The following is a 14,227-nucleotide window of genomic DNA, read 5'->3' as shown; positions in this document are numbered from 1 at the left end:
ATACAACAAGTCTGAGTAAAGGAAATAAGGCACACAGCCTTTACAACATCTAGAATAAAGTCCTCAAATGTCTAAACAAAGTCTATAGTGGAGCTCCAAAATAAAGCATAGCTAGAATAGATAGTCGAACACTAAAGTGTGTCGCCATCAACCTGCGACTCTCTGGGCTCCTGTCTCGTTACCTGAAAGGAGGAGGGACAATGAGCGTCAAAGCGCTAGCGAGCAACATCATAGGTACGTCGAGCGAAATAATCCAAACAAGAAAACCCTCATGTATATACCTTATATCCCAAATTGAAAATCCCTGAGTACCAAACCCGGAGTCTAAATACGTGAACAGAAATAAGCAAAAAGGAATACAACCCATCTCAGAACGTAAATGCAGTTTCATGTACTATCCTACATGAATACCATGTCATATTCTACATAAGTGTCGTATCATACTCTACATATGTGTCATGTCATATTCTTCATAAGTGTTATGTCATAACTCATGTGAAATGTCACATACCGGGTTAAGAAGGATGTCCAATACATGAATTAGATTTAGAGATTTCCCAACACATGAGAAAAATAGGTAACTATCCAACACGAGGACTGAAATGGATTATAGTCCAACACGAGGACTTCTATGGATTATAGTCCAACACGAGGACTGTGCAATCGAGCAAGTATTACTGATATACATGGTAAGATTTACTCATACAAATTTCATACTCAACTCAGCGTGTGATTCTAAACTGGTATTTTAGGCCATCTATCATGCATAGATACTTAGTAAAACTGAGAACCAAAGTTAGAAAGTCGAGGCAAACACTCGAACGAGTGAAAAGTTCAACAAAAACAAATAGGGCAAAATAATCTGTGCGGCGGTCGACCGTGGAGCCCACTCCGGTCGACCGCTCGCAGGTCCGAGAAATACTAGGCTCAAAAGCTGAGCAGCGGTTGACCGCTGTGGTCATGCTGGTCGACCGCTCAAAGTGCAGAAGTGATTCTGCTGGCAAAACTCGCGACGGTCGACCGCTGAGTCTGCTACGGTCGACCGCTGAGTCTGCTACGGTCGACCGCTGATCGGACAGAACCCCTCTGGGGTTCTCTGTCAGCTTCGAAACTCATTTAAAATTTGAGGTTTTCTATAACCAACTAATTTTAACAATTCAATAGTAATGTATGGCAGTAAATAACAAGTTTAAATAGTTAAAACCTCATTACCAAAAATCACAAACCTTAATCAACATGATTTAAAAAGTTCTTAAACAGTAAAGAAATAATTTAACCTTCATAAAAACGTTTCAGATCAAGATCTCATTAATTAAACATCATTAGTGAACTTCTTAAGACTGAAATATATGATTTTTGCACCTCATGCCGTAAGATCTACTTTATCTACACAAAATACGATTTGAGCTCAATAAAAACCGGATTAAAACTTAAATCTAAGCATAAAAACGAAAAGGGGTGAAGTTGGGCGAGATGTTACTCGCCTACGACGAAAACGAAGCCCTAGATCTGGAGGAAGATGATCTCTCTCGCTGAAACCACCAAAAATCCGCTGAAAACCCCCTTCAAAGCTCCTCCAAATCACCAAAGAGTGAGAAACTAGGGTTTGAGGGGAGAGAGGGGGGCTAGGGTTCTGATTTCAGATGAAAATGGGTTCTCTTGGATAAATTAGAATATATACTAAACCCCAAACCCGACCCGAAACCCGTTAAGACCCAAAACCCAGCAAACTCTCTGCATATATATATATATATATATATATATATATATATATATATGATTAATATTCACAAGGAATTATTTATCACTAGAAATTCAATATATTCATTATAAAATTTACGGGGTTATACAGGCTAGGAGGGACATATGTTTTCAGTCTACAAGAGTCCAAGGAAGGATGCGGGTGAGCAGGAGGCTCATATCGTGCAGGATGTCTTGATCCTTGCTATGAATAGCGACTCAAATTCTTAGGTCATTGATTCAGGAGCCTCTTTCCACGCCACTGCTAACAGGAAGCTTCTCCAGAACTATGTAGCAGGGGACTTTGGAAAAGTGTATTTGGGGGACAATGAGCCCTGTAATATTGTTAGAAAGGGCGACGTGTAGATTCAGATGAAGGGCTCTACGTGGAACATAAAGAACGTGAGATACGCACCGAAGTTGAAGAGAAATCTTATTTCGGTAGGACAACTTAGAGCAGAAGGCTATGTTTCGATGTTCACCGGCGATTCATGGAGGATCTCCAATGGTACGATGGTTGTTGCCCGAGGGAACAAAACAGGAACACTCTACCTCACCTCACATGCGAGTGACACCCTCGTAATTACAACTGGTAAAGAGAGTACAGATATGTGGCATAACAGGTTAGGATACATGAGCGAGAAAGGAATGAAAATTCTATATTCATAGGAAAAGCTAATTGGGATCAATTCTTTAGGAAGCAGAAGAGGGTTAGTTTCCAGAATGGTGGAAGGCCACCTAAGGCTCAGAAGCTAGAGTTGATTCATACAGATGTTTGGGGTCCAGCCAGTGTGTCTTCTTTTGGCGGTTCGAGATACTATGCCACCTTTATCGATGATCACTCGAGGAAGGTGTGGATCTACTTCATGAAGCACAAGTCAGAGGTGTTTATAATCTTCAAGAAGTGGAAGGCCATGGTGGAGAACGAGACAGATCTGAAGGTGAAATGTCTGAGATCAGACAATGATGGAGAATACGAGCTGGATGAGTTTAAGAGGTTCTATGCTACGAATGGTATTCGCTTAGAGAGGACTACTCCAGGGATGTCGCAGCAGAACGACATTATAGAGAGGATGAACAGAACCTTGATAGAGTGTGCCAGAAGCATACGATTATATGCAGGGCTGCCTAAGATATTTTGGGTGGATGCAATGCATATAGCAGCTTACCTTATTAATCACGGGCTATCAGTTCCATTAGATTTTAGGATTCCAGAGGAGGTTTGGAGTAGAAAGAAGATAAATCTCTCACACTTGTGGGTATTTGGTTGCGTGTCTTATGTTCATATCAGTGACCATGTCAGAGACAAGCTAGAAGCTAAGTCACAGAAGTACACATTTATTGGATACGGTATTGATGAGTTTGGGTATCGCCTTTGGGATGAGAAGAACAGGAAGATCATCAGAAGCAGTGACATGATATTCAATGAAGAGGTGATGTACAAGAACATGGAAGATGCCAAGGATAGCCAAAGCAGTGGGAGCATCATTTCAGATACAAATGGATCTGAGTACATGGATATAGAGGAACTTCTAGATAGGGGTGATGATGTTTGTTCTGATCAGAGAATGGAGGAGGCTCCAGGTGCAGAAGAAACTACCCAGGGCATGGAGCTTATGAGGTCATCCAGGGTAACCAAACCAAATCCCAGATATATTTCATCTCTTGACTACTTATTATTGACAGATAGCGATGAGCCGGAGTGCTATGAAGAGGTAATGCAAGTGACTGAATCTCAGTAGTGGGAGCATGCGATGCAGGAGGAGATAGATTCTCTACTCACTAATGAGACATGGGAGTTAGCCCAGCTACCTACACAGAAGAAGGCCTTACATAACAAATGGGTCTACCGGATCAAGCAAGAGAGTGATGGAAGCAAGAGATTCAATGCCAGATTAGTAGTGAAGGGAGATATTTTTTCCTGTTGTGAAGCTCACAACCATCAGAGTGGTGTTGAGTTTGGTGGTTGCAGAAGACCTCTTTCTTGAGCAGTTAGATGTGAAGACTGTCTTTCTTTATGGTGACTTAGATGAAGAAATCTACATGAAGTAGCCTGTTGGCTTCATTGAAGAAGGAAAGGAAGAGATGGTGTGCAAGCTCAAGAAGAGCTTATATGGTTTGAAACAGACTCCGAGACAGTGGTATACGAAGTTTGATAACTTCATGCAGAACAATGGCTACAGAAGATGCAATTCGGATCATTGCTGTTATTTTAAAAGGTTCGAGTCCAGCTTCATTATGTTGTTATGAAGGATCTGGGTGTAGCGAAGCAGATTTTAGGGATGCAAATCAGTAGGGATGAAGCTGAATGGACATTGAGATTGAGCCAAACTTAATACATTAAGAAGGTACTTCAGATGTTCAACATGCAGAATGCTAAAGTTGTTAACACACCCCTTGGAAGTCAGTTCAAGCTATCTGAGGAGAAATCGTCTGAGACAGATACAGATAGAAAGCATATGAGTAGGGTGCCATATTCTTCGACCATTGGGAGTCTCATGTACGTGATGGTTTACACGAGGCCGGACATCGCCCATGCAGTAGGAGTTATGAGCAGGTTTGCTAGTAATCCAGGGAAGCATCACTGGGAGGCTGTGAAGTAGATATTGCGGTACTTGAGGGGAACAACAAATAAACCACTATGTTTCAGGAGGAAGGAGTTAGTGCTGCAGGGATACGTGGATGCGGACTTCGTCGGTGATCATGATACGAGACGAAGCACCACGAGGTATGTTTATACCTTAGCGTCGACAGCAGTAAGCTGGGTCTCACGTCTGTAGAACATTGTGACTTTATCTACAACCGAGGCTGAGTATATCACGGTGACCGAAGCAAGCAAGAAGATGATCTAGTTGAACGGGTGCTTGGAAGAGTTGGATTTGAAGCAAGGAAGAGGAGTTCTCTATTATGATAGCCAGAGTGTTATATACCTTGCCAAGAATCCAGTTTATCATGCCAGAATGAAGCACATCGACGTACGATACCATTTCATACGCTCGCTGATCGAGGACATAAAGTTACATTTAGAGAAGATTTTAGGGAGTCAAAATCCTGCGGATATGTTGACGAAAGCAGTAACCATTAAGAAACTAGAGTTGTGCGCAACTTTAGTTGGCCTTCACGAGTAGAAGACGAAGGCGGAACCACACTACGAGGATCGGCGAGATAGCCGGGATGTTGATGATTGAAGAATGAATTTTTCCAAGTAGGAGAAGATGCTTGTGAAGAAGGCGGAGTTCGGGAGAGCTCATTGATGGTGGTTTGATCTCCAAGTGGGAGATTGTTGGTCTTGAGAGTGGAGACCTAAACCTAGAATCAAAATCAACAATCGCATGAAAATTCAAGACAGGCTCCGAGTGTGGTGTCTGCCACACCCTGGTGTGGCAGAGTCTGCCCTGTCTGTCATGGGTGTAGTGTCTGCCACACCAGGGTGTGACAGACTCGTTTTAGAATTCTAATTTGTTTGGGATTGTGTTTGTTATAAATAGAAACACGTCCCTCAAGGGTTTAAAAAGAGAAAAAGAGCACGAAAAAAGAGGGTTTTTGAGGGCTCTTTGAGATTAGAAATCTTAGAGAGAGAGAGGCCAATTGCAAGCATTATAATCTTCTTCAAGTAATCAAAGAATTGTGTGGTGTGGCTCCCGAGGACGTAGGCACGTTGCCGAACCTCGTTAAATCTTGTGTGTTCTTTCTTGTTCTTATTTCCTACAAGTTTTTATCTTTGATTTGTGGTGAATTTCTTTCTTGCTCAACTCTCAAATACAAGATCCGGAAGGGTACGGACTTGATTTGATTGTTTCGAATCCCCAACACTAAAATGCAGTATGCACGTGCTTACCATGTGGTAACGTGCTCCAATGACGTTACTAAAAAAATCTACTCCAAGAACAAATAGGTATGATAGTTTAGTAATTTTTTGTTGTAATTATGCCTCATAAAAAAATTAGCATATCTTACTGCAATATCTCCAATAGTTGAGGTTGTATCGGATATTTAAATTTATTAAAATGTATAGGTCAACTAACTCTCAAAATCCATGATCTCTCTCAAATTAACCATGTTTCTTTAACTACCATAACTAATATTCTTATTAATAGTAATAAAAAACAATGAATAAGATAAGTTTTAAAGAAAATATTCGAAGACCACGAGGAGGTATTAATGGGTTAAACAACAAATTGCAATTCAAATTCGGGACCGAGAGTATACTGATTATAAATACACACCACCTCTCAATAGTACGTAATCATAATCCTACATTTTTCTCCTCCCAAAAAATTCTTAAAAATGCTACTTTAAATATACAAATAATTCTTCAGCCAAAAGCCTTTTGACACCTTAACCCTATCGATAAAGGACCCTCAATTCTAAATTAAGACCAGCGAGTACAACAAATTTAACTAAACCTTAGCAGTCCTTTTCCTCTCGTCTGCTCTCAATGTGTTCGGTGAACAACCTGTCTACTCTCTCTTTTTTTTTTTTTTTTTTTTTTTTTTTGCTGACTCCTATAATTTTGGTGCCATTTGTGGTTGTAGATTCTGTTACAAACTCCTAGAAGCAAGAACCTTTGACAACGGAGTACTGCCAAAAATTTTAATACTCTCGGTACGTGTTCATAAACTCTTTCTAAGGGAAAAAAGAAACTGAACAGTTCCAAGTGCATGAGATGTCATTAAGCTTGAATAATCTACTAATGTACCAACTGGAAGTTAGCAAAGAGATTAGCTAGTGCGGATGAAATAATTAGAGTAAACAGCGAGTGTGGGATACCGTCTCTAGCTGTAGTCAACTGTAGCACACAATAAAATCTGGGGCATGTTCGTATCTTATTTCAGCATCAATTAATGCGGAAAAGAGCTAGCTAGCTCTGTACTCCTTACTTCAAAAAGACAAATACAAGTTAAAACAACCTAAAAATTCATCCACCCCCTGAATCAAAACAGATCAAGTTTTAATCAAAACTGAGCCAAGATCAATACTAGCTTTGATGAGTTTGCAAAACAAAGCCGTAGAATATCATCATAGCTGATGTTCCATGTTTAGAAAAACTTAGTTATACGTGTCTACTAGATAGTTTGTGCATCGATGTCACGCATTATTGATGTAAACCTTGTGTCAGGACATTAATCCCCAAACTTCCATGTTTTGTACTAATCCAATGATGCGCAGTCCTTGATGCACCAACTAATCAATTTAGGGTGCAGGTTTTGCGTGTGTTTTATCTCCTCGAGTCATATGAGCGATGAGCCTTATGAAGACTCATCCATCCCATATTATAGCTTAACAAATAAGTAAAATCTGACATAAAAATTTACTCTTTTAAGCTCATTACTTCAGGTCTTGGTAAACTTCTCATGCTAAGTAGTAAACTATATATTTTTAATTGAACGTGTTTTGATTATCTCATAAAACCTAGCAATTTACCTAAAAGGCTTGCCGTTCAAAGATTTAAAGAATCTTAAACAGGTCAAGACTTGTAACTTTTCCTCCCAAGTCAAGCAATCCTTGCAACCTAAATAAACTCTTTAGAGAACTTTTACAGTTCAATGTTGCAAGTCAACCAAAATCAAGAAACATCAATTACTGATGAATTATATTATTATTACTACTACTACTACTACCAATAAAATAATACCAGCATGATTCAAATTGAAAGTCATAGATTACATTACTTAACATAAACACATTCAAATGTTTTGCTTGAGAAAACACGCTTAGAATAATTCCTATACACTTTGAAATCTTTGCTTGATATTCTCGAACTCATAAAACACCACCTAGTGACTGTTAACTAGCCATGACATCCAAAAGAAAATCTATCTTCTTTAGATACATGAGGAGTTTCATTCCAAGCGAAATATTCTCAGATGACTTCTGGTAAAAGCACAATACTGGCTTTGTGTGTTGATAGAGATTATTTAGAAAGTGCACAGGTATGCCCCGTCATAATCTGTGCTTTTTTCTCAGCAAGCAAGAAGTGGGGCAAAAAAGGAATTTGCAGACTAGCTAAGATAACATCATTAATTTTAGATGGATGACTGTGCACAACAATGAAGAATAATACAACCCCAATGAGGAGAGAAACAGACATCCACCAAAACTGCATCCCTGATGTAACTTTGACAACTATATTCCGCGAAAAGATGTCCTTCTTCATCCCTGATGCATCTGAAGAAATAGAAACAGTTAAGCTACTTTTAATATACCAAATACTGCATTTGAGGTACCAAATCACAAAAAGGCCAACAGGATAGAAGATGATTAGTACAAAAATTGAACTTCATTCATGACCAAGAGATCATGCCCCTAATAAAGAGCATAACTTGTTGAAAACTTTTGATTTGTTGATTCTTGCCTCAAGTAACTCAGAGCTTTTCGTTACATTCAGGTAAGCCCATTAGAAATGTCAATGTGATGTTATGTGCTTGATTCAAGGCTCATAGTGAATTATACCAAAATTACTTGATAAAATTTTCATTACTGACATCTGGCCTATAAGTTTTGAAATACTTATCAGTGCTTGATGCTGCTAGAGGCAATTACATTATTGCATAAGATTTATGATTCTACATAACCACTAAAGTCTAAACCAAAGGGTTGTGAACCTTTACTGGATTTGTATTTAGCAAGCAAAAGTAAATATTTGAAGGATGAAAGGCAACATAGAATATGAGTGTTAGCAAATGAGCTGGAGCATATGAAGACCAAAAGAAACATCGTCAAGAAAAGTAAAGATACAACTGATTGTTTTAAACAGCTGAACAGTAAAGTTGCATCCAAGAATCAAAGTAGACATACTAAAGAAGCATATAGTAAGGACTCAATGCTATATAACACTGTTTCAGAGATAACGCAAGTGTTCGCTGGATAAGATAAATCTTCAGATGTAGGATGTGGATACTGTATACAAAAAATAAAAAATGTATGCACGTTCACCCTTGTGGGGTTACTCGTGTGTTAGTCACAAAATGGATCCAACATGGCAAATTCTCAAAGAGCATGAACAAAGTGGGAACATCACACAAACAGAAAACATATTTTTAGTGTGTAAATCGGTTATTATGAGTATCAAAAATTCTCTCTTATAATTTGACTAAAATGTAATTAAACAGACTAATACAACATTTCATACATGAAACGTAAGAATGAATTGCATGTCGATCGAAAGGTTTTAATTTCTAGTCAGAATACATCAGCTCCATTTTCTTCTGAAGAAGACTGATTTAAAAGCTTGATCAAAAGATCAGTTAGGCTAATACCTAGGAGGCTAGGGAAGTCAACAAAAGATACAGACACAACCATTGAACCTATATTTTTTATTCAATTATAGAATCAGTGTATTACTATTCAGTATTTGTAAGAATTGGGTTTAGGGTTTTTCTCTTATGTTCTCATTGATAGAATGTTGGCTTATATAGCCTTACAAACAAGTTTACACAAAGGCCCTCTAAAAGCTCTTTAATTGCGTTCCATTCTCAACACTCCTCCTCAAGATGGGCGAAAGATATCTATTAAGCCCATCTTGTCACACCCTCTAGCTAAATCTACTGAGCTAAGCCCTTTAGTCAAGCAGTCTGCAGCCTGCTCCTTAGTTGGAACATAGTCTAACTCCAGTAGCCCACTGTTCAGCTTCTCCTTGATGAAGAATCTATCAATCTCGATGTGCTTAGTTCTGTCATGTTGAACTGGGTTGTTGGCGATGTTGATAGCTGACTTGTTGTCGCACCACAAACTCATCTTGGCCCATTGGTCAAGGTTCAGCTCCACCAGCATGTTCTTCAGCCACATCAGCTCCGCAACCCCCAAGGCCATGGCTCTGTACTCAGATTCAGCTGTTGATCTTGCCACCACAGATTGCTTCTTGCTTTTTCAGGAGACTAAGTTGCCTCCTACAAATATGCAATACCCTGAGGTAGACCTCTGATCATCTTCGCAGCTAGCCTAATCTGAGTCACAGTAGCCCTCAATGTTCACATGACCACTCCTCCTGAATCTTAGTCCTTTACCAGGGGCACCCTTTAGATACCTCAATATCTAATACACAACATCCATATGACCCTTCCTCGGGTCATGCATATAGCGGCTCACCATGCTGACCGCAAATGAGATATCTGGACGTGTGTGACTCAGGTAGATCAGCCTACCCATCAATCTCTGATATCTCTCACGATCAACAGGTTCTCCAGCCTCAGCACTCAACCTGAGACTCTAATCAATCGGTTTAGTAGCAGTCTTGCACCCCAACATCCCTGTCTCTGTAAGAAGATCCAGTGCATACTTCATCTGGAGAGAACAATCCCCTTAGGTCTATGAGCTATCTCTATCCCAAGGAAGTATCGCAACTGACCCAGATCCTTCACTTCGAATTCTTTGCTCAATCTTACCTTGAGCTGAGCAATCTCCTTCTCATCATCCCCTGTGATGATCATATCATCCACATATACTGTCAGCATTGTGATGTGACCCCCACTTCTTCTGAAGAATACAGTATGATCGGCATTGATCTGTCTGTATCCCATACTAACCATGGCTCTCCTGAACCTGTCAAACCATGCTCGAGGGGACTATTTTAGTCCATACAGAGACTTTTTCAGCCTGCAGATCTTACCCACTGTCTGTCCTGTGCCACATCCAGGTGGTATCTCCATATACACCTCTTCCACTAGATCTCCATGAAGGAACACATTCTTCACATCCAGTTGGTGTAGTTCTCATCCACCATTTGTTGCCAGAGAAATCAGCGTTCGAACAATGCTCATCTTCGCCACTGGTACAAAAGTCTCATCGTAGTCAATGCTGTATGTCTGGCTGTACCCTTTTGCCACCAGTCGTGCTTTGTATCGTTCAACCTTCCCTTTCGGGTTTTGCTTCACAGTAAACACCCACTTACATCCCACTGCCCGTTTTCCTGCTGGCAGTGTCGCTAACTCCTACGTATGGTTCTTCTCAAGAGCCCCCAGCTCCTCATGCATAGCAGCCTTCCACTTTGGATCCTTCTTAGCATCCTGCCAGCTGTTAGGTATAATAACAGAATCTAATAATGCAATGAATGCTCCATGTGAAGGTGATATGTGAGAATAGGAAACAGAATGAGCTAGATCCCAACCATATCTCTTAGGAGAATGTCCCGCATTACTGCGAGTAGTCCTTCTTTCTGACATTGGAGTAGGAAGAGGGTTAGGGGTAGGAATGGTATTACCTAGAGTGGAGGGTGGTGTAGGTGTCTCTAGAGTTAGAGCAGAGCTGGACGAGGGACTAGGCACTGGCACTGTTACTGTAGGTACATCTGGTTCCTTCCCTCTCCTAATATATGTAAGCAACTCCCCCTGAGCTGTAGGCCTAACACCTCTTTTCTTCTCCTCCCCTTCGTCTTCATCCTCCTTCTCTTCTGGGTATGGAATCATAATTGGGATTGACCCCCTTGAGCTCTCACAATTCTCCCTCTCTCGCCTCATACCTCCAGTATCGGGTAAGTCACCAAAAGGTGAAGTAACCCCCACTGTGTAGTACGGCTCGAGATTCCGAAATCGCACATCCATGCTGACAAACAGCCTTTTCTCCACTGGGCTCCAGCAGACATACCCTTTCTGGGTGTCATTGTATCCCATGAATATACACTTCACAGCCCTAGGGTCTAGCTTCCCAACCGATGGTCTGTTGTCCTTCACAAAGCACACACAGCCAAATACCTTCAATGGTAGGGCCCCCTCGTTATCTCCCTTCAATATCTCACGAGGAGACTTCTACTCCAACACACTCGAAGGCATCCGGTTGATTAAGTAAGCAGCAGTTAAGACTGCTTGTCCCCACACCACCTTTGGGACATTCATCGCCATCATCATACTCCTAGCGACTTCTAGGAGATGTCTGTTCTTCCTCTCTGCTATCCTATTCTGAGCAGGGGTGTATGGACATGTCGTCTGGTGTAGAATCCCCTGAGCTGACAGATACTCCCCAAGTGTTCTGTTGGTGTACTCTGTCCCATTATCCGACCTCAACACCTTTACTGTTGCACCATACTAAGTCTGGATGTGCATATGAAAGTCTTTAAAACAGCCAGCTACATCACTTTTGTTTTTCATAAGATACACCCAAGTGACCCTAGAGAAGCAATCAATAAATGTAATAAAAACTTGCATCCATTTATAGAATTTACTGGGCAGGGTTCCCATACATTAGAGTGTATTACTTCAAACTTACAAAAACTCCTATTACCTGAACTAACATAAGAGCTTCTAGTTAGCTTCCTAAACTCACATGCATCGCAATGCAGCTTCTGCGTATTTACTTTTCCAAACAGGGTTGGATACATTCTACCCAAAATACTAAATGATGGATGTCCCATCCGTTGATGATAGAGCATCAACTCATCTTCTGCACACACTTTAGCTCCTGTTCCCGTCCTCTCTATCACAGATGTTAGCGCTAAATCCATCCCTTCGTGGTCTAAGTACCACAACCCGCTACGTCATGTCCCAGTCCCAAGTCTTCGTCCTGTCCCCTTCTCCTGGAATATCATCTTGGGAATGTCAAAATAAACAATACAATTTAGTTGGAGGATAATGGCACTAATGGATAACAGGTTAACCGAGAATGAAGGAGCATGCAAGATATTAGATAAAGTTATAGAACCTGTACAACTAACAGTGCCCTTACCAACCACATCCTGCGCTGTACCATCAGCGATCTGGATGCTCACTGCTTCTGCTAAGCGAGTGTAAGATAAGAACTCACTGGCATTGCCTGTCACATGTCTGGATGCTCCAGAATCCATTATCCAGGCAGTAGATCTTTCCTCGTTTGGGTGTGTGCGAAGAGCGTAATTAGCATAGTCCCCTCTAGAGAAAGTAGTAGATGCCCCCTCAGACACATCACCCACTGTGCTCTGCTTCCTCCTCAGTGCTGCCAAGAGTGCAAGATCCTCAGCAGTGAAGATCATCTCAGCTTCTTCTTCTTTTTCTATCACTGTCAAGTTTGCTCGGTGACCTCCTCTTCCACCTCGCCTGCCTCTACGGTCACGGTCACGGCCTCCAGCCTGATCGCGTCCACCCCAGACCCTCTCTCTGGGTGGCTTAGAGCATATCTGTCTCAGATACCCTACCTCTCCGCAGTTGAAGCACTTCCTAGTCTCCCCTCGGAATCAGTGTTATCTGGGTTGGATACCACCAGTGCAGACTTCTCCCCTGTAAGTCTACCTGTCCCAGCCTGTAGCCTGATACGGCTCTCCTCCTGTATCATGGCTGAGATTGCCTCCTCCAGTGGTGGGATCTTAGTCTGAGTTAGTAACAACGCCGTCCTCTGCTCGCATGCTGGAGCCAAGCCTCGGAGAAACAACATGGTCCTCTTCTGCAAGGAGGCCTCGCGCTCCTTGCACTCTGGGTCTCTACAGCTCACTAGGGTTGAGAAGTGATCATGATCGAGCCACAAGCACTCCAGCTCTGTGGCGTACTCCTGTACAGTCCTCTCTCACTGGACTGTAGCACTTATCTCCTTCTCGATCTGGAATACCCTCAAGTTATTTCCCACCCCATGTAGGTCCTCCTCAGCTTCTCCCAAACATCATGCACCCTCCCAAGGCCATCCACTATGACAGCAATTGGCTGTACTACAGAATTTAGAAGCCAGATGTACACCAACATATGAGTGGATTTCCACTCATCTCTCCCTGCTGAGCCCTCAGTCGGCTCAGTCTTCTCCCCTATCAGATATCCCTCTAGGCTCCTCCCAACAAGGGTATATTTCACTCGGCGTGACCAACTCAGATATGTCGCGGGTCCATCAAGTTTTACATCGATAGGTGGAAGCTCCACCTTCTTGGGTTGTGGCTTTGTCGAGCTCTTTCCCGCCGACAACCTCATCAGTTGCATCAGTGTTGGGATCTCCTCAGGATTCAACTTTTTGATGATCCCTTCCATCGGATTTTTGCCAGTCTCCGTCATCGATCCAACTTATATTCTTGTGTGCAGTGAAAATTTCAACAGCACTTCGACAGTACCACAAGAGAGATAGATCAACAAGAATTTTTATTTCACTAAGAAAACAAGAACCAGAAGCAGGATATCTCAACCAAGTGAGATATCAGCTCTTCCTCTCATCAGTTCTAGGACTGACCTGTCGAGGGAACCTAAACAATCTATTACAACTTCAAATATTGTCAACAGACATAAGCAAAACATATGAGATTTTCATACAACAGACATCTATCTCATCATCAAGTTTATCAAAGACTACCCACAACATTGGCCACTCAAAAATAACGAAATTAAACTATACTGTTAAAAAACAGTTTTTGACTCTGCTTCTTCACCGATCTTCTAATCTACAGCTGATCAAACTCTTTCGAAACTTTGATAAAGCATTTGAAAAACTGCCCAGATGACTTCCTTCCTCCCTGTTCTTCTTCCTCTTCTTGATCCGATCATGACCCTCCTCACATCCACATCGCGGCGAGCCCCCCCTTCTCTGGTGGCAGCATCAACGACAGCAG

General features: G+C 41.5%; 1 protein-coding gene across 1 annotated transcript in view; it reads right to left on the bottom strand.

Annotated features, from left to right (window-relative positions):
• The window catches only part of LOC109837700 (putative pentatricopeptide repeat-containing protein At3g49142), a 24,170-nt gene continuing 17,776 nt past the window's right edge, over positions 7,834-14,227 (bottom strand). The window contains exon 3 of the mRNA XM_020406037.1: positions 7,834-7,908. The gene's annotated coding sequence lies outside the window, so the exon portion shown is untranslated. The remainder of the gene's footprint in view (positions 7,909-14,227) is intronic.

Source organism: Asparagus officinalis, chromosome 4 (genome assembly GCF_001876935.1).
Source record: "Asparagus officinalis chromosome 4, Aspof.V1, whole genome shotgun sequence".
NCBI classification, from domain to species: Eukaryota; Viridiplantae; Streptophyta; class Magnoliopsida; order Asparagales; family Asparagaceae; genus Asparagus; species Asparagus officinalis.
The sequence above is the reverse complement of the archived record's forward strand: the minus strand, read 5'-3'. Positions and strand labels throughout refer to the sequence as shown.